Below are 23,809 nucleotides of genomic sequence, written 5' to 3'. Positions count from 1 at the left end.
ACTCTGCATAGCAGGAAGCAAAAAAAGCAGGGTTTTTTACACTGATGTTTCTAGAATTACCAGACTGTATGGGCTGATTGAATCTCATCCAATCAACTGGTTAAACCATCCTTTTAAATAAACGCCAATTTTATTGGAAGCTTTCTGAGCTTTTTCCACTGTAGCTTATACCTGTGTCAAAGAAATCACATGTTCTTTTGTTTCTAGAAAGCACCATTTCCCTTCTTAAAAATAAAATAGAAATAACTTTAAATACATACTTGTTCTATTTTAAATCACTTTGGTTATAGCCAGGAGTTTTGGATTCAGACCAAATGTTCTTGTTAAGAAGTTATATAAAACACTTAGTTATGGTAATTTTCAATACTGTGACATATTTATAACAACTTTAGATACTTAGATTTTTTTCTGTGTTGATTTTCAAGGTTGGTATTACAAATAGTAGTCATTTAGTAGGAAAATCTTCTGGTTACTTTACAGGAGTGAACTGTAGAAGCAGATCAGGAGTGACCTTACTGCTTATAAAATATCCTAAGAACTTAAATTAAAACCCCAATGGTGTCAAAGGAAAGTACAGTTCCTTTTCAAAAACTGATGTTAGAAAATATCTTGAGTAATCAAGATCTACTTTATTTCTCTTTCCTTATTTTCCTTATTTTCCTGCTGTATATTTAAATATTCCTATCCAGATATTGGAGGAGGGAATGTTTCTGGAGTTGTTTGCAAAAAAGCCATTATGTCAGATAATTGAAGTAACCATATATTATGTTTCACAAGTACAAATTTAGAAAAAACCAGTTATCTCTCAAACAATATTTGCCTTTTGCAGTAGAAAGACATTAATTTTTGGGCAGGGTAAGCAAGGAGAAGGCTCCAGTTCAGAGTGCAGGTGGTTTGCAGATCTCTCTAGCAAGCAAACCCATTACAAGGCCTTGGTACTGGTATTGACTGAAGTTACAGTTGTGTGGAATTCGTTAATTAAATTTGCTCTCAAATGAACCACATCTGTGACTTTTTCTGCACTTTGCCCTTACTTTGCTTGACCCCCTGGGATGCAGAGGCCCCTCCCAGGCCATGCAGGCAAAGCTGCTCTGATTCATGAGGAAGATGCTTCAAACCTGCAGGTCCAGACTGAGAGGTTTGTCCCCTGGCCATGCAGACACTGCTGACAGTGTAAGCAGAGCTTCCCAGAGGGTGATCCTGCAGGATAACCTGCCTTTCCCAGCTGGGATGGACACTGACCTTTCAATTGCACTTGCTGGTGTAAGAGGAATGGAGCTGTGGAGAAGAGGGAATGTTCAGGTAGAGAGACAGTCCCAGGAGGGGATTGGGCACAGGGCATGAGAGGTGGGGATTCAGCCCATGATGTCATTTTCTGTCTGGGCAATCAGACATATCACTCTCAAGAGAAAGCCTTTTAAATCAAAATCAAAAGGGGTAGATTAACTTCTTAGCCGGCTGCCAATCCTTTGAAAAAGATTTGCTGACAAGACATCACAAATTCTGTAGCTGAGGCAAAGATATTCTTTCTCCTTCTCCCTGCTCCAATATAATGTGCACAGTGTTTTTCCCCAGAATAACCTGGGTTATAGAACCTGCAACTTACACTGCTAATCTGACTGTACTACACAGTTTGACTGTAGTGCATGTTTGGCTGTATTAAAGTACTGTCATGACCAGTAAATGACCAACTCCACTGTTGTGAGGCAGGCACTGTGGTTAAGTTTTCATTTCTGAACAGCAGCTGTGGATAACTGGATATTTGTGATAGCTGCTTATGATTTGGGGATACAGCAGAATTACAGAAATTCTAGTATTTTTATCATTTGCTTTTGGTGCTGAGTTAGTATATGGTGTTTTATGATCAGACTGCTCTTCTGAAATGAGTGAATCCATACCATTACCCCAGGACTTCTCTCTTAGAAGTCGTGGATAGGTGACTGCAGCTATTGTTGAGATTGTATTTTGTACGGTAATCACATTCTCTTTTTGCTTATATTCCTGAGTTTTGTCTGTGTTCTTCTGATTTTGACTCTTTTCTTTTTTAGGCATTATCAGTATTAGTTAATATTCTTCTTCTATAAGAGAAAAAATGTTTCAGAAAAGGACAACAGTTGGACCCAACAGTCTGAGAGGTCTTTTCTGCCCTTTTCAATTCTATGATACTCACTGATATGAGTTAAGAGGCCAATTAAAATAAAATTACATCAAAGATCTCAGTATTGTTACCAGCTAATGCCATACTCCAAAGTTCAGTGGTGAATCCTGGGACTGCAAGCACTTAATTGCACTTAATCAACCATCTAATAAAGAATTATGTGGGGTGGGGAGGGGATCAGCTGTTTTCTCCATCACTGAAGTAACTACTGAAGCCAGCACTGCTCCAAATAGTATGAAATCAGAGACTGCCACAGAGACTGTAATATGATGTTTTCATACATCCCTGCAGCCTTTGTGTTCCTCATGCCTGGAGGGAATCGTGCAATCTGTGTGTTGGAGGGCAAGACCCCACATTGCTGATAATCCTCTGGAGTGTTTGACATTGTTGTGTAATCTTGGGTAATTTGTCTTGACACTGACAGGAAGTTTTCTTTTTCACTTTGTTAGTGTCTCTGAATGAGTGGAAATCCCGCAACAGCAACATTTTCTTGATTTCAGTAGCAATGAAGGTATCACCAAATTGTACCCCTTGCTAGCAGGCAAGTAGACTTGACTGGGTTTACCTTGTGAAATCCTTACTCTGACCAGTGAAATGCAAGGAATATTTCAAGCAGAAAGAACTTGAAAACAGAAATAAGATTAGTAACATTAGTATTTCGGTTGGGGTGAACTGGACTTGGAGGTGACTGTATTCCACACTTACTTGAATGGTGTCTCTGGTGACCACTCACCTTGGATAATACAGCTGAAAACCTAAAATGAGTTGTGATATCACAGTGGCCAAGAACAATGATGGGAAGGAGGTTCCTGTCATTATGCCAGGGCTCCAGAGTTGCTACATTGTTGTACTGGAACTGACAATCATAAATTGACCTTTTTTGTATGTGTTTGGGTGCTACTGCTGCTTGCTTAAGTGATCTAAGTGATTGCCTTTGTTTAGGACTAGGCAGAGCTGGTGGAAGCTCCTGGCAGCCCAATTCTTCCCCCTGAGCCATAGGAAGATAGACAGTGAGCAAGGGAAAGGAATTCTCCCTGTTCAAAATGCCTGGAGAACCAATGGGTAGATCTCTTATCTCAGGCCTGTCAGGGGAATATGAAACAGAAAGCATAGATTGCCCTTGTTTTTTCTCCTCCTTTTTACACCAGACCACTGCTCTGTCAGGCATCACATGCCCATGTACATCTTACTGCCATCTTCTTGGCTGAGAAGATTAATTTGGAAATATTTTATCTGTACAAATTACCTGACACCAGGGTGGGGATGCTTTCAGAATGTAAATTATTATTACTTTCCTGTATGCAATGATGCTTTAAAACACAAATCAAAAGACCAAAAATCACTTGTGCAAAAGATGTTGCTTCTGCTAGTACTCTTTTAAACAAGTGTGTAGTATTCAGTCTGCTCAGCAAACACAACTTGCTCTGAAATCCAGCTCAGATTGGAATAAATAACACAAGACCATACAGTTGCAGTAGATCACAAATCATGCTTCAAGACTGCACTAGACTTTGCTTTCAAATGGACATTAAAAAACAATCCCCAAGGGCACCGTAGCCATCACCTGTGCCACAAACAGTGGTGTCAGAGTGACATCTCTCCCCCAGATGCTGACAAGTGAGGGAAGTGGTCTCTCTGCACCTAAGAGCCAATGTTTTAATAGCTCTGGACTTGGAATTGATTTTAGCAGATTTTTTCAGGTGTGATAGAAAGAAAGACAATCTTGATATGAATGTCTGACTTGCCTCTGTACCTCTTGAAATAAAGAAATAGTTGAAAGTAATGGAAAATTTCTTCATGCTTATTGTTTTAACTTTGGAAACCAAGATGGAAAAATATTTCTTGTTGGCAACAGGTCTCAATAGTCAAGAATCACTGCAATTCCATGCTCACTAAAACTTTCCTGCTTGTCAACAAGAATTTTTTAGGAGATGATGTCAAATGACTTGCTAAAATCAAGGTAACATTTTCTCCACAGTTATCTCCTCATCTACTAAGCAAGTTGTTTCATCAGAGAAGGCTACCATCCAATATGGTTTGCCTTAGTCACCTTTTTGACCTAAATTTGCTTGGACATGCTTTTCCTGGGAAAAGTGTGAGCTTGACTGGTGTGTAGTTTCCCAGATCTTTCTTTGGTAGATGATCATAAATTAGACTTTTCCTACTTGTCTGGTGCTCTGACCTGCATGATTTTTCAAAGATGATAGAAAGCAGTTTTGCATTGAGGTTAACCAACTTTTTCAGCTCCTTCAGCTGCATCTTATGAGGTCCTGTTATAAATGATCAAATCGAGAGCCAAATTTATAAGAAAATTTAGCAATGATTTATTAGATTTTCAGCAAAACAGAGTTTCGATCAGAAAAAAACCACCACAGCCTCGGGCAGCGTCGAACCTGGGATCGGCGCTGGGTGAACCTGGATCTGACCTGCAAAATGTCAGAGTCTCCCCCTTGGTTCACCCCGACTGCTTCATGCAGCGAGCTTATATACAGTTTATTCTGCCTGAGGCAGAGATGACAGAATGTTCCTCTGTGTCCCTTCACACGTAGAACTGGGGCCATACATGTGCAGGGATAGACAAAAGTGGTTCCAGGTGTTTAGATGTTGTCAGAACACTTCGGAGAACTTGGCATTCAGATGTAACAGGGTGGCACCGGTGCTTGAGTGCAGTAGATGCAATCTTCGAGGTGCAGAGCACTCCTACACTCCAGGGAAGTCGTTGATCATCGCCCAGGAAGGTCCCATTCATACGTTAACAGGCTTGATATTATCTGAATGTCCTAGGGGAACTAATTGAATAAAAATTAGACTCTGCTCCTGGCTGGGGTGGTCAAAAGACATAGCTTGGATTTTACAATATTTTATACATAAACAGCATAAATTATCTCTACCATATACTACAGTCCCATAGCCTTGTATATACTGGGTTTGTATAGATGGTCTCTAACTCAGCTCTCCTCCACTTCTGGTAAGAATTGCATATCTACATTTTCTGTTTTTCTAAACCTCCTGATACATAGCTAGTTGTTAAAATGAACATTCCCTGTGTGGTGGTTTGACAGGAAATGTGTTTTTTGGGATGCTGTGTTTTTGGCCAATGGATATTCAGACTTTAATCTTGGCATTTAACCTGGCCATTGGGACATGGACACGCCTCTGAGAACACGGGGTTAAAAGCAGAGCTCTCCCCTGGGAGGGTCCTCTTGGGTTTCCGGCGAGAAAGAGTTCGGGTCTCTCCCCCGGCCCAGCTGCTGGCTGGGCAGGGGGAGGGGAAAAGCCATGTGGCCGAGAGAGGTAGGCCTGAGCCCGGGGGTGGAAGGGAGAGAGAGAGAGAGAGACACCGGGAGCCATCGGGCAGCCCCCCCTGAGAGACACAGAGAGAGAGAGAGAGAGAGAGAGAGAGAGAGACACCGGGAGCCATCGGGCAGCCCCCCCTGAGAGACACAGAGAGAGAGAGAGAGAGAGCCGCTGCCTGGGACTGTAACCTTGAGACTTGATAAACATGGGCCTGCGCCGGCAGCACGGCTGGGAAGGAGAAGAGGCGGGGGTTCAGCCGGCCGCTTGTAGGAGCTTTTAACCCCTTTTTGGAGAATGAGAACTTTACAGAACATTGACCTTTCCTAGAAGATACAGTGGAAGATGAGGAAGGAAATGGGCCAGTGTGAGAGAGGTCTGGACGAGTGAGAGATAGTAGAAGAATAGAGAAGAATCCTAGTGGGAAGAGATGATGGAGTAGCTTTTGCTGGACTCTTTTTGTATAGCCATGGACAGAACCATGTTCCTTGTGATACAGAGACTGCATTCTAGAGGGAGGCAATGGCCTCAGAACCAAGAGGGTTCAGTGTTGATGCCCCTCGGCCCCAGGGGGTGAAAAATATGGGGGGGACAGGTGTCCCAAAGGAGAGATTGTGGGGACAGGTGTCCCAAAGGAGAGACTGTGCCTTTTTTGGATCGGGACAGAGCATCCTTAAAAGACAACCCTAGAAGCAGTTCTGGTCGGTGTTCAGTGGTGAGAGCACTGGACATGAAAAGGAAGAAGTCACGATGGCAGATGTACTCCGGGCGGTGCCACGAGTGACACAGAAACACACGAGGCTTCAGCTGTGTTTCCAGGGGAAGCCCATGGCACAAGAAGGACTCCTCTCCTCTTGATGAACTGAGGATTGATTGTCTAAAAGGTGGTGCTGGACCGAGAGTTGGTGATTTGAGGAACCAAATGTATTGTGTTGGAAATTTGGTGGGGGGAGGAGGAAATGCACTTGTGAAGTTTTCATTTTCCCTGTGTGTGTGTTCCTTTTTATCTGTAGTTGTAGAGTAGTTAATAAAGTTCTGGTTCTTTTTCCCTAAGTAGGAGCCTGCTTTGCTTATTCCTGGTCACATCTCACAGCAGAAACCAGGGAGAAGGTATCTTCATGGGGGCACTGGCATTGTGCCAGTGTCAAACCATGACACCCTGTCATTGAGCTATTTTATAAAAATGTAGCTTTTATTTTAACCTTCCTTTTTTTCTTATTATGATTATAGTTCTCTTGTTAAAGACAGAAGAATTTATGCCACTTGACACAATGCAGCTGCAAATCAAAATACTTTATTTTTTCACATAGAAGTCATTGAAATAGTTTTTGTGGACAAGTGAATCCAGGCTCTGCACCAAGAGCTTGGGATACCTGGGTAAGAGCTGCTGAAAAGCCACAGAGGGAACATTAAATAACTCTGTGAAGATGATAGAAAAGGAAAGTGGCCTTTATTTTCTGAAACACCGTTTCTCACTCATGGCTGAAATTCAATAGTAAGAACAAAGCAGAAGGCTCTGCCCTGAGTGTGTGTGAAGTTTGGATGTGCTGGGCTGATGGGGAGGGTTCAGTGCTGGTGCAGGCAGCGCTGGTAGCTGCAGAGCTGTGCTGCCTGCTGGAAAGGCAGGACCAGCTCCGGGGCTGACACGTCTCCCAAGGAGGAAAAAGTTTTGCAGACTTTAGGAGCGCACTGAGGCAAAATACAACGCAATAAAAGAAGGGGGACGAGGTAAAAGCACAGGCACTGATATGGCCACACGCAGCCTGTGTGGTTTGCAAAGTGAGGGTGAGGCAAGCAGAGGACTTCAGTTCGCAGACTTGTCCCCAGGGAAAAATTCCCACGATTTCACTGGAAGCTCTGCCAATGTGAAAGCGAGGAGTGGTCCCATGTGAGGTTCCACAACCACCTCACGGCACCAGAGCAGAACCACACATTATATTCAGGAAGGGTATGCAGGCTCCTCGCTAAACCCACAACAAAGCTGATTTTGAAACGGTTTTAATGATAGACAATCTGCATACCAATTGACTCATTTGCGTATACAATAGCTTGGAACAATACCAGAGAAATATGTAAAAAGTCTGCAATGCTGTATGACAATAGCTTCCAAGTATGCTGACCTTCGGCAAACGAAACAAACGAAAAGTACAGTACTCTTCTGATGAGGCATTAATGACGGATTAAGAGCGGATACAGCTGCATCACACGAGCACTGTTTTCACTCCACGCCTTCTCCGTAATTACAGCAGAAGCGCTGTGTGCGGCAGGCAGCGAGCACAGCCTGGAGCACACCCGTGGTTTACAGCGCCCAGGGGCGCCGTGTGGCGGTGTGGGCCGGCCCCGCTGTCCCCAGCCCCGTGTGGCGGTGTGCCCCGGCCCCGCTGTCCCCAGCGCCGTGTGGCGGTGTGGGCCGGCCCCGCTGTCCCCAGCCCCGTGTGGCGGTGTGGCCCGGGCCCCGCTGTCTCCAGCCCCGTGTGGCGGTGTGGGCCAGCCCCGCTGGGCTGGTGTGGCCTGGCCCCCGCTGTCCCCAGCGCCGTGTGGCGGTGTGGGCCGGCCCCGCTGTCCCCAGCCCCGTGTGGCGGTGTGCCCCGGCCCCGCTGTCCCCAGCGCCGTGTGGCGGTGTGCCCCGGCCCCGCTGTTCCCAGCCCCGTGTGGCGGTGTGCCCCGGCCCCGCTGTCCCCAGCCCCGTGTGGCGGTGTGGCCCGGCCCCGCTGTCCCCAGCCCCGTGTGGCGGTGTGGCCTGGCCCCCGCTGTCCCCAGCCCGGCTGGGCTGGTGTGGCCCGGCCCCGCTGTCCCCAGCCCCCTGTGGCGGTGTGGCCCGGCCCCGCTGTCTCCATCCCGGCTGGGCTGGTGTGGCCCGGCCCCGCTGTCCCCAGCCCCGTGTGCAGCCGCGCCACGGCACTGCCGGAGGTTAAACAGACGGCAAGGATGTGACACCTAGAGAAAAACATTATTAAAAAGTGAACAGAAAGGACAGAGAAACTTGTGCAGCTGCTTAGTCACCAGTGTTAGGAAAATTAATCCACAAACACCAGAGGTTTGTGTCCAAAAAGGAGACAGAAATGTGTCCTTTTTTGGCTTTATTCGAATTAAGAGAGAGGCCATGGGGCATTCCCCTGGGATCTCTCGAATTTTTGGAGGATGCAGCCTTCTTTTTATCCTAATTTCCCTTCTCTCTTTCCCCATTGGCTGAGGTACTTGAGAGGTACAGACTCCCTGATACCAAAGATTTCCCTCTAATGTATAACCTTTCCTTTTAATTTTTAATTCTTACGGAACTTAGGGGTTTTTCTTCCTCATTGTTTCTTTCATCTTTTAATGTCTAATTTCATTTATCAGCAAACCTAAGTTTATTTGTAAAAGCAAATATCTTTTTCCATTCATCAATCCGTAGAATCCTTCCCATTGTTACTTTTATCTCCCGGTGCTAGTTTTGTCTACCAGCAGACCCACCGCTTGTTTGTAAAGACAAATCTGCTATTCCTCTCACCGGGGATCTGACATTGCCTGTAACAGCGGCCTCCAGAGAGCAGGGCTGGTGGAAGAGTTTGTAGGCTGGACCACAGTGTTTCTCTGTGCAAGACAATCTTCATGTGTGCCACTGCCCCCATTCATTTCAAGAGACTGGAGCTGCTTGAAGTGGTGCTCAAACCCTCAGTGACTCCTTATGGTTTTGCTCTTACCCTGCTGTCCTCCCTGGGTATCTGCCTCCAGAGCAGGGAGCCATACCATGTATTTATGGAACATAAAAGTATATATGCATATACTTCCTTTTTCAGGTCAATACACCAAACAATGTGAATAAAAATTTATTCAGTTGAATAAGACTGAACTTGCAAACATGCCAGGAGACTTCCTGGTTTAATGAACTGACTTTGAGTGGTTCAGTTCAGACACAACCTGGATCTGCTTCCTGACTCTTCCCCCATGACACATATCTAGGGTAACTCCCATGGAGCAGTTTTCCAGACAAAATGTTGCTCTCATTTTTTTTCCCCCCTTCTGCAGAGGCTTATGCTCTGATTTGGCCCCAAGTATGCCTCTAGAATATGCCTTCCAGATGAATGATTACTTCTACTTCTCAATTCAGTTAGTATTTGGTACTTCTGATCCCATGCCTTAATGCCATTGTTTTTCAAAGATGATTAGGGGTCCAGCTGGGAGCATTATTCTCATTGGCATTACTATTTCCTCAGTACCAAGTGTGGATAGTGCTTGCTCCAGCTTCAAGTGCAAACTTTGGTAGCTTTATGTTTCTTCTACATTTGTGATGGAGCAATGTTCTTGCCGTTCCCTCCACAGAGTCCTGACAAAGATCACAGGGGTGGTATGTTTTAATTTATTTGTTATTTTCAATGCAGGTCATTTCAGTCATCTGCCTTAGAGCTTATCCAGGCTGCCAGCAATGCTGGGACAAGCACAAGTGAGTGCAGCAAAGAGGCAAGTGTCACAGACATCTTTCTATGAAAATCCTTTCCTTGGGATTTTTTTCCTCCTGAGAAGCTGTGAGGCCTCAGGGACAAAATGTAAACAATCATTGTCTGCTGCTGTGGAATGCATCAGGTGGATTTTTGACTGGCCCATCTTGGATGTTTATAAGTCATGGCCAATCACAGCAGCTGGCTCAGACAGAGAGTCTGGGACAGCTGCCTTTGTTATTCATTTTTTTCTATTCTTAGCTTAGCTAGCCTTCTGAAATGAAACCTTTTCTTCTATTCTTTTAGTATAGTTTTAATGTAATATATATAGTAAAATAATAAATCAAGCCTTCTGAAATATGGAGTCAAATCCTCATCTCTTCCCTCATCTGAAAACCCCTGTGAACATTGTCACAGGCAAGAACAAAAAGATATACTTCTTAAAGGTGTATTTCAATGTTAGTCTTTAGGTAGAAGAAAACTTTAGTAGCAACATCAGGAGCCATTGGAGCCACAAGCACAACAATATGCTTTGAACAGGTCTTAAGTACCAGTGCTTGAGACAACATGCTTTACTAGACCTGTGTAGGAAATTATTTCCTGTAGAGTACAGACTTGCCCTGAGTGAGCAATTTAACCTTTCCACAGCTATTATTTAACAACCTCCTGGTGATTTTTTTTCCTGTGGAGGTTGTTAACACACATCTTATCTGTGTCATTGACTACTAATTAGTCCAAATCAAAAAACACTAGAATTTGCTGATAATGGTCAGGACAACAAAGTGTTTCATACATACAGATACACATTGCAGCCTTTCCTGTGCTCAAGTCATTAACATTTAACTGTCCAGTTATTGTATTCACAGCCAATATTGATGCAATTGTAGAATAATAGTATCACAGAATATCCTGAATTGTAAGGGACCCAACAAGGAGCATTGAAGTCCAGCTCCTGACCCTACACAGAACACCTCAAAAGTCACACCATGCACCTGAAAGCATTGTCCAAACACTTCTTGAACTCTGTCAGGCTTGGGGCTGTGACCGCTTCCCTGAGGAGCCCATTACCATGGGCAGCCACCCTCTGGTGAAGAGCCTTTTCCTGATATCCAGCCTAAAGCTCCTCTGACTCAGCTTCAGGCCATTCCCTCAGGTCCTCTCACTGGTCACCAGAGTGAAGAGATCAGTGCCTGCCCCTCTGCTTTCCCCTGCGAGGAAGCTGTAAACTGTGATGAGGCCTTCCCTCAGCCTCCTTTACATCAACTGCCTTGATGTGCCTTGATGTTGATGAGTATATGAGTATAAAATTTTCATGAGATGAAATTTGGGGCAGTCTGTCAAGCACGTTGGAGGACGGATTCATAACTCAGAATGGTTTTGGTACACTGAAGAGATGGCCTGATATTAAAAAAACAGGAGAAAAAAATGAATGCACATTGCATATAAGAAGAAGAAATCAATGCACAAATGTGGAGAATTTTTCTTTCCAAGTGTCAGCACCATGGCTTCCCAGGATTAACAGCCTAATCTGAACCAGTGAAACAATCCTGTTTCAGAAATATCTTAGAAGAAACATCAAATATAAGACATAGGAAGACTCTGGTAAAACTTACAGTGGAATCCTATGACTGGCTTTGCACACTGGACTTCAAGAAAGAGGCAAGCAAGGAAGACTGCCATGATATCGGTCTTGCAGTACCTGAGAGGACAGATGATTATCCTGGCCTGTGGAAGTTGTCAAGAAGCTTAATTGGCCATAAAAAAAAAAAAAAAGTAGCCTAATTGCAAAGCCAAAATTCCTAAAATAATTTAGCCAAGTTGATTTTCTAAGACTGGTCTGGCAAAATGCAGTCTGATGGTGATGGCAGCTGAGTTGAGCTCTAGAGTGGCATAGGTTACTTGGTCTCAAACTCCTGCTGCTGTCACTTCATTTGCATATGCTATGGATATGCCTGAGCAATTTCCACCTGAAAGACCAATCTTGATCTTACAGCAGGTCATGGGAAATTGACTAAATGACTTTCTGAGGAACCCTCCAGCCCAACACTGACATTTCAGAAACACCCTTTTCCAGCCCTCAGTTACTGCCTTAAGTCAGATGTCCGTTCGTTGTCATAAGGTCTGTGCTTATCATGAGAAGTGCCAGGGTGGTCACAGTCAGCATAAGTTCATCCAGAACCTTTGAGAGAAATGTGAAGCTTAAAACAGTTCTCAGCTGATCAGGGAGCAAAGGGTGAACAAAATTTTACTTTTCATTGGATTCTGTAGCTATAAATGTCTCATCTTTCTGTCCACCTCTATTAAGAGTAACAGCAATAAAAGACACTCCCAACCTACTAATCTAGAGCACCTACAAGTTTTTTTTGCAGATGAGCTTTCTAGCAGTGTAAGATCTTCTTGTCATCTTATTGCAGGGGTTCCATACTGTCACCTCCTTATCACAAAAATTTCATACCTTCTTGGTGTTTCTTGTGGGCAGGTCTCCCAAGCACTGTCTCTTTCTTCTTCATAAAGTAGCCAACCAACACCAGTTCCCTTCTCAAGCAACCAATCCACTCTTTTATACCACTCTTCTTCTCACTGGTTACAGCTGTGGCCTGTTAAAATCAGGCCTGTTCCTAATCTTTGATAATTGGTCCAGCTGCAACTCCTTAGGGGTAAGATTACTTTCATCACTATCTTTATTTTCTTATATTCTATCCCCCCACAAGGTCTCAGTTACCTATTGTTCTTACTCTTGAGATATGTGCTGGGTGAGAGGTTACACCAGGTTCTCCTACTTTTTCAGTTGGGATTTTTTTGTCTTCAATTAGTTTTACCTGCTTTTCATTTCTAACACTGTATTTGTACAGACCCATAGTTCTGCACAAGAAAAAAGGTATGCAAAATAAGAGTGGAGGAAAACTAGCTAATCTGTCTCCTTTAGCAGTTATCCTCATTCCTGTTGAGGTGGTAGAAGTGGACTAGAGCCAATTCCTTTTTGCATGCCACCAAAATGTGCTAAATTCACTTGTGTATCTGCCAACATTTATCTTTATTTTCTTTTTTTAATTTTTTTTTTTTTTTTCCCCAGCTTTATCTCCAAGGCACCTTACTCCTATAGAGCTTTTTAGCTCACTAAGCGTTCTTTGGTAAGAGAGGTGTAGGGATGCTATCAGAATAACATTGCATAATCCACCCCAAGAGATTGTCTAGGAGAGATGATCACTAGAAACTGTAGTGTTAATTTCTGATTATGTCTCAGTCATAAGAGCAGTTTAACAATAACTTGTTGTGAAACCCATGGGCATAATAGTGGGTAGATTGACTATAAAGATCATTCAAATTGTAACCTTCTAGGAGTCAAAAAAGCAAAAGGCAAAATTGTGACCAATTTGAACTTTCTTGGTTGGGAACTTAGAAATAGCTGTATTAGTTATGAAGACTGGTCCTAAATTTCCTTGCTCTTAGTAAATAACCAGTATCTAATGGTTTAGAAGATAATGGAAAAATCTTAAAATACTGTCTTGCCTCTATGATAGTGAATAAACTATCACCACCATTTTATATGCTTCAACAGTTGGAGTAAAAAATTAGGAAGAAAAGAGAAAGTAATTATCTGAAAAGAAGACCACTGTCCTGGGCTTTTCTTAACAGATATATCCATCTAGGCTACCTTTTCCAAATGAGTATCACCTCTGTTCAAAACACAGCCTTTAAAAAGACTGGGCTGATTTTCTCCTTGTTTTGAACACTCTCTGAAGCATGTAAATTGCCGTACTAGCTCAGTCCCAGTCTTTATTTACCACAGATCTTTATGCTCTAAAGGAATCATGCAAATGCAGTAGGTGATGGAGTCTCACCTGGTGCATTAAAACAGAATGGAGCATACCCAAACTGTTCCTGAGAGATTTTTGTTTATCCTGTCCTTTAAGAGCTTCAGCAATAAAAATGCTACAGGGCACTGTGCTGGAGTTTTCCAGCATTCTGCCATTAGGTTGGAAAGTTTTTTACTCACTTAAATCTCCAAGGGTTCTCTTTTCTTGCCTGACTTGGAGGATTTTCAAACCAGCTAGGGATTTCTAAGTAATTCAAGCAGGAGGGAGGCCTGAAGGCCAGTAAATTACAGTGGTTGAATGTCCAGGCAAAAAGAGACAGTGAATTGCATAGCTGGAAGTGCATGAAAAATAGAAAGGGATGAAAGTGATTGATTAGAGAAGGTGGTAAACTGAGATTGTTGTGACTGAAACCAGAGGTTTTTTCCCTCCACATTTTTTTTTCAAGACACCCACACACTTTTCAAGTCAACTGAGCAGAGGCCAAACACAGCTGTATGGATATGGATGTGGATGTGGGCAGACTCATGGATTTTGGTAAATGTGGGCATGCTGCTGTTAGGTACAGTAAGAAAAGGGAAGAAGACCAGGAAAAAGTGTCCAGTGTGACAAGAAGTGTCTGTTGGAATTTAAACACTTTTTAGAAGTGCCATAGAAAGCCAAGTTAAAGATAACTTGCTCTGCCAATTACTGATTTTATTAACTTTGAGAGTATCTTTAGATATATGGAGAAAGAGACCTGCAATTTGGCAATATACACCACATACAACGTAATAGCTTGTTTTAAAACACAAATGATGCTGACTATTATAATGTGAACTGTTTTCCAGATGAAAAGAATGAAAGGGATGTAATTGGAGAAGTATGCAACAGTGGCTAATATGCTATTATTTGCAGAGATATTACAACTTATAATCTTCTTTCATGGGTTTACGTTGTTAGTGTTTAATCAGGCGTGTGAGTGTATTCAGGTGTTAAACCATTCTATTAGCTAGGAAAATTGCACTATTATTTACTGAACTGTTTGTGATATATTGTTGTTGGTTTTTTTACTTTCTATTTCTCGGCTTTGTGCAGTTTATGCTATTGTCCTTTCTACTTTTGTCTTGTATGGTGGCTTGTAAAGTGTCACTAGGGCAAATGAGACAGGTAATAATCATGGGTTTTGAGTTTTGCTCTTAATAAGTTATATGAGCTAATTTTATGTCCCATCTTGTGTTTTGGAAGGCACCAAGCTACAAGATGGTGCTTTTGATCTGTTATCGCTTTCCATAAAGTATTTAAAAATATGTAACAAAACACATAATACAGAAGTGAAAACACATGGTCCTCTCCATTCTTCTAGCAAAGAGTGAAACGTAGAAGACTGGTCATGGACCAACCCTGCATGGGTGGAAGTGCTAGCAGAGCAATCTGACTGTGGAACTAGCCTACCTTAGCTGGGGTTTTGTGGAGACAGTCTTGGACAGGCCAGTTCCAGGAGTGCTGTCAAGAAGAGGTCAGGATCAGTGTACCTGTACAGAAAGAGACCCAGGAGACCATAACCTTTCTGTGGGGGTACAGGGAGGTAGGGCTGCAGTACCCATGAAAGCTTAGCAGCATCCACAAAGGCAACATGGATAGAGCTCATCTCCTCTGCCCTTGTTTCAGATCTTGCCTTGCACAAGGAAGGACGCAATTAAGGAAAGCCTCTAGTACTGAATTATTAGGTGTTGCCACCAACTACTCTGAGGCCAGAAAATTCACTTCCCTTCTTGTATTACCCATTTATACTTGTAAGCTCTAGTGCTGCTGGAGGTGGAAATCCACAGGACATGGGTGACAGAAGAAGCAGTCTGTGGACACAAGAGTGTACAACTTGTTTACACAACATATAATATGGGATAGTCCCATTGTATGACAAAGAAAAGTGGTGCTACACCCTATGGTTAGCATGACAACATGTAGTTAGAGTATTTAATGATTACCAGTTTAGAGATCACTTGTTTAATACACAGCACTGAAGACTAAAAGGAACTTCCCTCTAAAATTATTTGGTAGGATGATTTAAAATCTGATAGAAAATTTAGGGAGATCTTGATAAATTCAGTATAGGGACATTGAGACATATACACTAAAATTAATTTTCACTTGAAAAGGGGAATTCACTGAAAGAGATGGAAAGACTCTTGTTACTTTTGGTGAAGTGAGGAATTCACCCAAAGGGACCATATGCTTTTGAAGGGTACACCCATCTGAAGTGAATGCTGAACGCCAGGAAATCTTGTGAAAGTGCACTGAGAGCATTGCTGGACAGATCCTTGTGTTCACATCTCAAGACTTGGTGTAGAACATGTCTTCTGGGTTGACCTAACATCTTTGTTAAATTAAAACCTTTCAGGGGAGAACAGGATCTTGATATTTCACCTATCACATGATTTCAGATCAGGTTCTGGATCTGGATTCTGGACAGAATAAGTAAAATGTGTTGGATTGGCTGGATCACATGAATTCTGGGGATATGGCTCAGTAGATAAAGTCAAGATGCCCCAGTACAGAGCCTCGGGGCAAATACAGTCATGTTCTGACCATAGTGGAAAGAAATCTTCAAGACTATGAGTTTTGGCTAGCAATTTCTGTCTGAAAGGGCAATATTTTGAGAAAAAGAGAAGTGTGGTAAAGTACAGTATGGGAGGTGTTTTAATGGACTGAGATTAAAACAATCTCAAAAATTACCTTGTATGAATTTCAAAATTGCCTTTGCTGGCAGAGCTCTGTCTTCATCTGCTTTACTAAAAATATCTACTGAAATGCAGATATTTCCAGAAGCTACTGCACTATTCTTTATAAACTTTAGGTTTCTTTGCTAAACCTCTGTTCTGTCAAAAGTGATCCTAATTATCTGATGTTTAATGTCATTCATCAGACCAATTTTTCATTCTTCACATGCTGTTTCAAGAACTCTGATCCCTAATTTAATTAATGAATCATTGTTTCCTGAGTTATTAGCTGCATCTGTTCTTCTTCACTTTTTAAAACAATTGCAATATTTTTTCACTTGTCTCCTTAAAAATAAATGCTGAGAATTGGTTGAGATATTCAAAAGAGCTGTTGCTTTCAAGCCATTCTCCCTTCCCTTCCCTTCCCTTCCCTTCCCTTCCCTTCCCTTCCCTTCCCTTCCCTTCCCTTCCCTTCCCTTCCCTTCCCTTCCCTTCCCTTCCCTTCCCTTCCCTTCCCTTCCCTTCCCTTCCCTTCCCTTCCCTTCCCTTCCCTTCCCTTCCCTTCCCTTCCCCATGGGGATGAATGTGACCCCCCTGAAAGCTTCTATGGGGTCAGCTGCAAGCTATTTCATCTGTGGTCTGTCTTCTAATGGCATCTGTGCCCCAGTGAAATCCGGGAACATTTTGATATCCAGTGTTTTATCTCACATTACAGCTAATTAATGCATGCCTGTGAAGCACTTTGAAATTACAAAAACACTTACTTAATATTGTTCTTTTTAATGGTTTACTCATCTTAACTCACATGAACTTTGAATTAGAGGGTTTCTGTCTTTGTGTTCTAAAATCCATCTTATCAAAGATTGACAAGTTGTTTCCACTTTTCAGAACATGCCTTTTCAGTTTTGGCTTAACTCTGCTATTCACTGAATGAAACACCATGAAAACGTGAGCTCACCAAAGTCAGCAGGGACCATGAGTCCATACAGAAAACATCACCTCAGCCATGACTAGACTCCTAAAGTGGATGCAAGGAAGATTTTAGGAAGTTGCATGAAGGACCCAGGCTTAACTTCCCACTTGTGGGATCTGCTCTGGTTTCCTGCTATGCCTGATCAGCCTCGTTGTGCAGCATTGTGGGGCGAGAGCGCAGCCCAGCCCCTCAGGCTCTGGCATGAGTCAGGGGGTATGGGCTGGGATTTACACCTGCTCTAACTCTGCCTAGAAAATAACACTACAGTGTGGCTTGGGCAAATGGTGTTTTCATCCAGAACTTCCAAACACTCTATTTCTGCTGAGGGCTTAAGGGTGCCACAGATCACCATATCTGCAAAAAAATTATTTTGTAGGAGTAAGGCTGAGCTTTTGATTAAAGTAGGACAGGGACTTAAAACCAGATTAATTTTCATCTAAAAGCTGTGGCTTCCTTTCAAACTGAGCTGTGGTCTTAGGGGATATCAAAGTGCAGGTGGTGGGATGAAGGAAGACCTTGTGCTTATTACCCCTGACATAGAACAGGACATGGTTATGCTGGCACTTAAGATCATGTGAGCATTCATTGCTGGCTCAGGCAAGGCTGCAATGAACAGACACTTCCCAAAAAACATGTTGAGAAATCATCTTAATTGTGTCCATTGTTAAAATAGGTGGTTTTACCTTAAGCAGTGATATTATTATTATTATTTGTTATGCATATTATCATACTGCCTACTTGCACTTGTATGTTATTTGAAAGTTAATTATACCTCTCATCCTTTCATCGTCTCCACTAATTTTCAATTTTAATGCATTAATGTGTTATTCTTGTATGACATGTATCCTAGATTCAGGAATAAAAATTAAATTGAAATCTTAAGGTAAAAAGAAGGTTCATCTCAGTTAATTAATATTTACCTCCAGCAGAACACTGACTAATTACACTGGTGCTGTAGTGGGGAGAGACCTGTATGAAGCTGGTTACCCATTATCTGCCCAGCCTAAGGAGCAATCCCAGCCCCTGTGAGCTGATGAGAGTCCTTGAGAGGCTCCCAGCTGCAGGGAAAGCACAGATGCTTTCTCCCTCTGTACTGTGCTGCTGAGGGACCAGAACAGAGATGGCACCAGCAGCTGGAGGCAAACAGCCCAGGCTGGTGAACAGGCAGAATTTGTGTGGTGCCCTGCAGCACCAGGGAAGGGTGAGCACCTTTCTGCTCCTGCCTGTCCCCCTCCTGGGCTGCAGTGTGCACTGGTGCTGGGGAGGGGCACGTGGCATCTCAGCTCTGGAGATCCACAGCATCACTTCTCTTGGAGGGACTGTGTGCCCTGGATCCCAGGGAGTGTCTACCAATCCACTTTCCTCTTAGGCTGAGGATGGCTGTGTCACGCTGGCTCCTTTCAACAGGTTACTGAGGAATCATAATAAACGGCACTTGCCAGCATGTCCTGGAGTCCCCCTTAGTTCACCTTAAGCTAAATGGGGTTCTCTTATCATTGGAAGGAGTGGTGGGATAGGGAGTGCTGGTGCCACAGGCTGCAGGGCAGCTCTGCTTGTCTGTCTGCTGTGATCCTCCAGCATCACAGCACAGCAGCCCTGTGGTCCAGCAGAGACAGTAACCTGTGCTTGGGAAGGTGGGGCTTAATCCTCAGTGAAATTTCTTCCCTGCTGACTTCATTTTGGGCAAACTTTTCCAATTTCTCCTACACCAACAGACCAGGTCAAACACTCACTGGGCTTACCAAGGTCTGTGGATAAGCAGCTCAATGGTATTCCTGGGAACAGGGTGTTCCTTGTGCAGACGGTCCTGTGACTGCTGCTGAGAAGCTGGCTGGCATTAGGAGAAGACCTGAGTTCATAGCTATGAGATTCCCACAGCCAGAACAGGAGGAAATGGCTGCACTCGTAAGCTACATTCTGTTGGCAGTGCTAGGATGGGGATTCCTTACCCCATGCATGTGCCCCCACTAGAACCAGGGGGCCATGTAAAACAAACAAAATCACCCAATTTTCCATGCAAAGGACCATTTTATATCTACCTCAAGTATGTCTTCTGTCTTGATGGCCTAACAAACTCACAGGACTGAGTAGGCATCTTTTCTCTAAATCACTTTTGTCAGATCTTTTCATTAATCATTGCTGATCTGAACAGTTTGATTCCACTTAAGTATGTAAAGCATGTGCTCAGTGACTGACTTAGTTATGGAGCCACCATTTAGTCCAGAGGTTAAATGCAAAGTTGTATTACACACAGAGTATTGCTAAAATAACCCCAGGCTTTTAGTTTTGATTTCCACTTTATTGATTTGCACTAGGTAAATTTAATTCCAAATATTAGAGATGGCTGAGATAGTCATTCAATTTTGTTATTGTAGTGAAGAAACCATTAGGAAAATGGAGTAGTAAAGGTCACAGTAATCTTTTCTGGAATGAAGAACCAATTTTATTCAGAGGTCAGATTTGTACCAAAAACTCTACGGCACTCTCACTGTATCATTATTTAAGCATTTACACTGTTTCATTGATATACAACAACTGTGAAACATGACATTGCTCAATAGAAAATGAAAACGTGTGAAAGAGCTTCTTTCCTTCCACACATGGGCTGTGAATTTCCCATGTTATGCAAGCAATTTCCTATGTTATCTTGCTTGCACTCCTGAATTTACTCGGCTGTGGCTCTTGACAACAGCAAGCTTCTCTTTGATCTCAGACATACTTCTAGGCATGGTGTCAACATCAGTGTGTTAAAAGAAGGGGACTGATGAGGACTGGGTCTCGTCCTGGCTTTACTGCAGACTCCTTGCATAACTCCAGGTAAGTCCTGTGGAGGCTTTGTTCCTTCATTAGCCAAAACAGGACTAGCAAGGCACCCATGTTTCCTGAGGTTAAGGTAAATATAATCCATTTCTAAATAGAAATATGTGTGAGCTGCAAACACAAAATAAATATCTGTAACTATACTTCTTCCTCCTTTTCACACAGTGAGTTATCACTAAGTCTATAATTTTAATTCTTATGTGTCTTTATTGTCATGGGTGAGCATCAGAAATAATGCTTATTTACATAATGTAAAATTACATATGTTGAGGATTTCACTTTCTGCTTATCATCCTGTCCACTAAGGGTCCCTTCCACCCTTATATCCCACAGGACTGTTCCTGTTTGATCCATATACTGTATCTTTCCCAAAGGGAAAAATGGGCATAAAAGCAAATATTCTACAAAGGTCTGATAAGCAATTTTCCCATGATTTGTATGAGTGCCAAGATCAATTGCATAAAGTGTGTGAAGAAATATGCTTTCCTAAAATTTCCTCAGAAGTGGACTAAACCTATGGCATAATTTATATGCTCTTTTCTTCAATTGTTCTACTGAATAAAAATAAAAATATTTTTATTATATCAACACATTTTAGTTAATAAAACATTGTATTAAATTTTCTGGTTTAGATTTTAAGCCCTTTTGTGACATTGGTGCGCCAGTGATTTTCAAGCATTACTTTGTCTGAAACACACAGTAACATGGAAAATGGCTTCAGAATCCTGGATTAGCTGTCACTGATGGCATAAGTCTGTCAATAGCAGCCGGTAAATGCAGGAGACTGACTTTCTCCTCTTATATTTATTTATAACTGCCATTTCAGAATAGCAATAAGACACTGCAGGCCATGCATTTTGAAGGGATTATTGCACTTCTCTTATGACTAAAGTCACCTGCCCTTTAGCCTTGTGTCTTATAACACCTCCTGAGGAGTTCAGTAGCAGTCCAGAAATGACAGCATGCTGTGTCCTATCGCTTCAATGTATTTAGCTTGATCATATGGAAAAATAATGACAAAGTAAGGGAATGTGCAAGAAACCCACCCTAGCTATTCCATTCTTTTCCCATTCTTTTTAAACCAACTTACCAGTGAAATAATTTGCAGGTTGCCAACTGTTTGTTAAAATGTACATGAAATGTGGAATTGTTACAATTAGGGTATCTTGCAGTATATATGAAATACCAACCTTTTAATACAGTTTGGATTGTTGTGTAATATAGAAATAATGCTAAATTCTTAAAAGGGTTAAACAGTTCCATTCTGCCTTAAATTACCACTGTCATTCAATTCATTAGATGAGTTTATGGAGTTACAATATGTCTGTAATTTATAGCCTGCTTACTGACAAAGCTTAATGCTAACATATGCCTAATTTGCCAAGGTTATCTCAAGCCCCATTCATCTCCCCCACTAACAATATGCTGCTGATTCCATGCTTCATGGATGAGGTACATGCGGTTTCATATTTAGTGCTATCAATCACAAGTAATTGCCTCCAGCTCCCCGCCTCAGTGTTCAAAGTGATTTCTCTTCAGCCTCCGAGGCTTGATGAGAAGGGAGTGTGTGTAGCCAGAGGAGGGCATCCTCCTCCAGCCTTAGCAACTGCGGGCCTCAGGCAGCTGCAAATCGGAGAGCAGCGGCAGCGGGCATTCCCAAACTTTCCTCTTCTGGAGCACTTGGCAGTCAGGAAAGTGCATTCCTGGCTATGTGACTGTGCAGCAGCAGCAATTGTCTATGGGAAGTGAGTCGGCTTCTGGAGTGCTGCCCTTGGGATTTCCCCGTTCATGCAGCTGGACTGATCTGGGACACCTCCAGCCCAGGTCCCTGCGGCCCAGATCTCAGTTTGTCATGCACCACCCCAGTCCTCAGCCCTGGGTCTGGTTGCACTGGCATGTGAGATGCGGTAGGACCAGAGGCTGCCGGAGGAGATTACAGTACACACTTTATTTTCAGTATCAACTGAGTCTTCTCAGTGGGATTGCCATTCCAACAACCAGCTGTACCTTATGTAGCATAACAGCTTTAAATCAAGAGAGTCCCTGTCTACCACTTCATAAACCTGTGCCCAGCTTTGTTTCTGGGAAGAGTCCCTTTGGTTTGTCTTGCAGAAGTGTGTGCTATATCCAGGTCTGAGAGTGACTAACTCACAATTCCCTGTTCTCTTCCTCTTTGCCTGCTTGCTGTTATTTTCTGCAACCTCACATTAAATTATAAGGGCCTCTTTTATCTGCATGTACCTACCCCTCTCCCTCTTCAGTTAAGCTTTTGTGGTATGCCTGTGGTCACCCTTGAAGGTGGACACTGACTGGAAAATTCAGCTGCAGTGTCTGTTCCTGAGCTGTTTATGCATAATCTTATTGGAAGTCATGGGCATTGCTCACAGTCTCGTATGACTACTAAAATTTGTATTTATAGCACGTGGATAAAAATTTCAATTTTATGAATGCAAGCAAACACACACCACACACATTGTCTGTCGAATGAGCTGCTGAGCCATGCAGTTATGTAGGCTCCTGAGCCTTCAGATACATTCCAGATAGCTCTTAGATCACCTTAGAAAACACATAGAATGAGTTAACAAATATGTTTTGCCTAAAATATATCTCCCACTTCACTCTGGGATCCAACAAAAGAGAATATCAAGGGAAAATGTTTCCTCTTGGATGCTCTGCTATCAACTAGCTGGAATCTCAGATTTGTTGAAGATGTTTTGTGCTTGATATTCTGAAACTTCCCCAGAATAATGGAGATTGTTTGGCAGACCCAGTGAAACTCTCTGTTCATGTTAATTGACTGTGATCTGCAGTACTGAAAGAAATGACTGCAGCTAAAACAATCCTGAATGAATGAACAGCTGTATAGGATTTAAAACTAGAGTGATGTTCATTAGTTTCACTGCATAGAAACACCATAAATTTCAAGTCCACTAGGAAAAAAAAAAGCATTCTGGGGGGGAAAAAAGTTTATTTAAAGAAATAGCTGACGCTGATTTTGGTTGTTTTGTTTTTGGGGTGGTTTTTTTAAGAATGAAAAATCATTGTCCTGTATGGAAGTGACTGCTGAAAAACAGTGTTAGCTTCTGTTAGGGATTTGGGTTTTTTTCTTTGTTCCTGTGCTGGGCCAGAACCCAGGGGCATGCCATGAAAGGATAGCAGTCATGGACTTCACATATGTTTACTTCAAAAAGAGCTAACTCCCATAGCAATCAGAAAAACTATTGCACTTGCAGAAGAAAAGCCCAGCTCCGTGGCTGTGTGGTTCATTGCTGCTATGCTTGTTATGAACTAACATTTGGGTGGAATTTAAAACTGTGGTCCTCGCTTGTACTTACAAAAGATTTTATTTCTTAAGAGTCTGATGGGATAAAGTCAAAGAATCTGCTAAAAATTTGTATCCATTTTACTGCCTGGCCTCAGATGAAAGGTCAACAATTTTATTTTTGTAGTACAGGTCTAAATTTTTAGGTGTGCTTTTTAGTGAAATTGGGTGAGTAACAGAAATACATGTAACACTGTTTTCCATGTAATTTATTAATATACTTTACAATTTAAGAGGGCTGCACTGTATGGATACAAAACAAATTCCATTCAGAGAATTCAGTATATTCAATAGCTATTAATTACCAGAT

The 23,809-nt window shown here is 42.5% G+C and overlaps 1 long non-coding RNA gene across 1 annotated transcript in view; it reads right to left on the bottom strand.

Moving 5' to 3' along the window:
• Positions 1 to 4,458: 4,458 nt before the first annotated feature.
• The window catches only part of LOC129047029 (uncharacterized), a 511,465-nt gene continuing 492,114 nt past the window's right edge, over positions 4,459 to 23,809 (bottom strand). The window contains exon 3 of the long non-coding RNA XR_008508975.1: positions 4,459 to 4,947. This is a non-coding gene — a long non-coding RNA (uncharacterized LOC129047029). The remainder of the gene's footprint in view (positions 4,948 to 23,809) is intronic.

Source organism: Molothrus ater, chromosome 2, assembly GCF_012460135.2.
Source record: "Molothrus ater isolate BHLD 08-10-18 breed brown headed cowbird chromosome 2, BPBGC_Mater_1.1, whole genome shotgun sequence".
NCBI classification, from domain to species: domain Eukaryota; kingdom Metazoa; phylum Chordata; class Aves; order Passeriformes; family Icteridae; genus Molothrus; species Molothrus ater.
The sequence above is the reverse complement of the archived record's forward strand: the minus strand, read 5'-3'. Positions and strand labels throughout refer to the sequence as shown.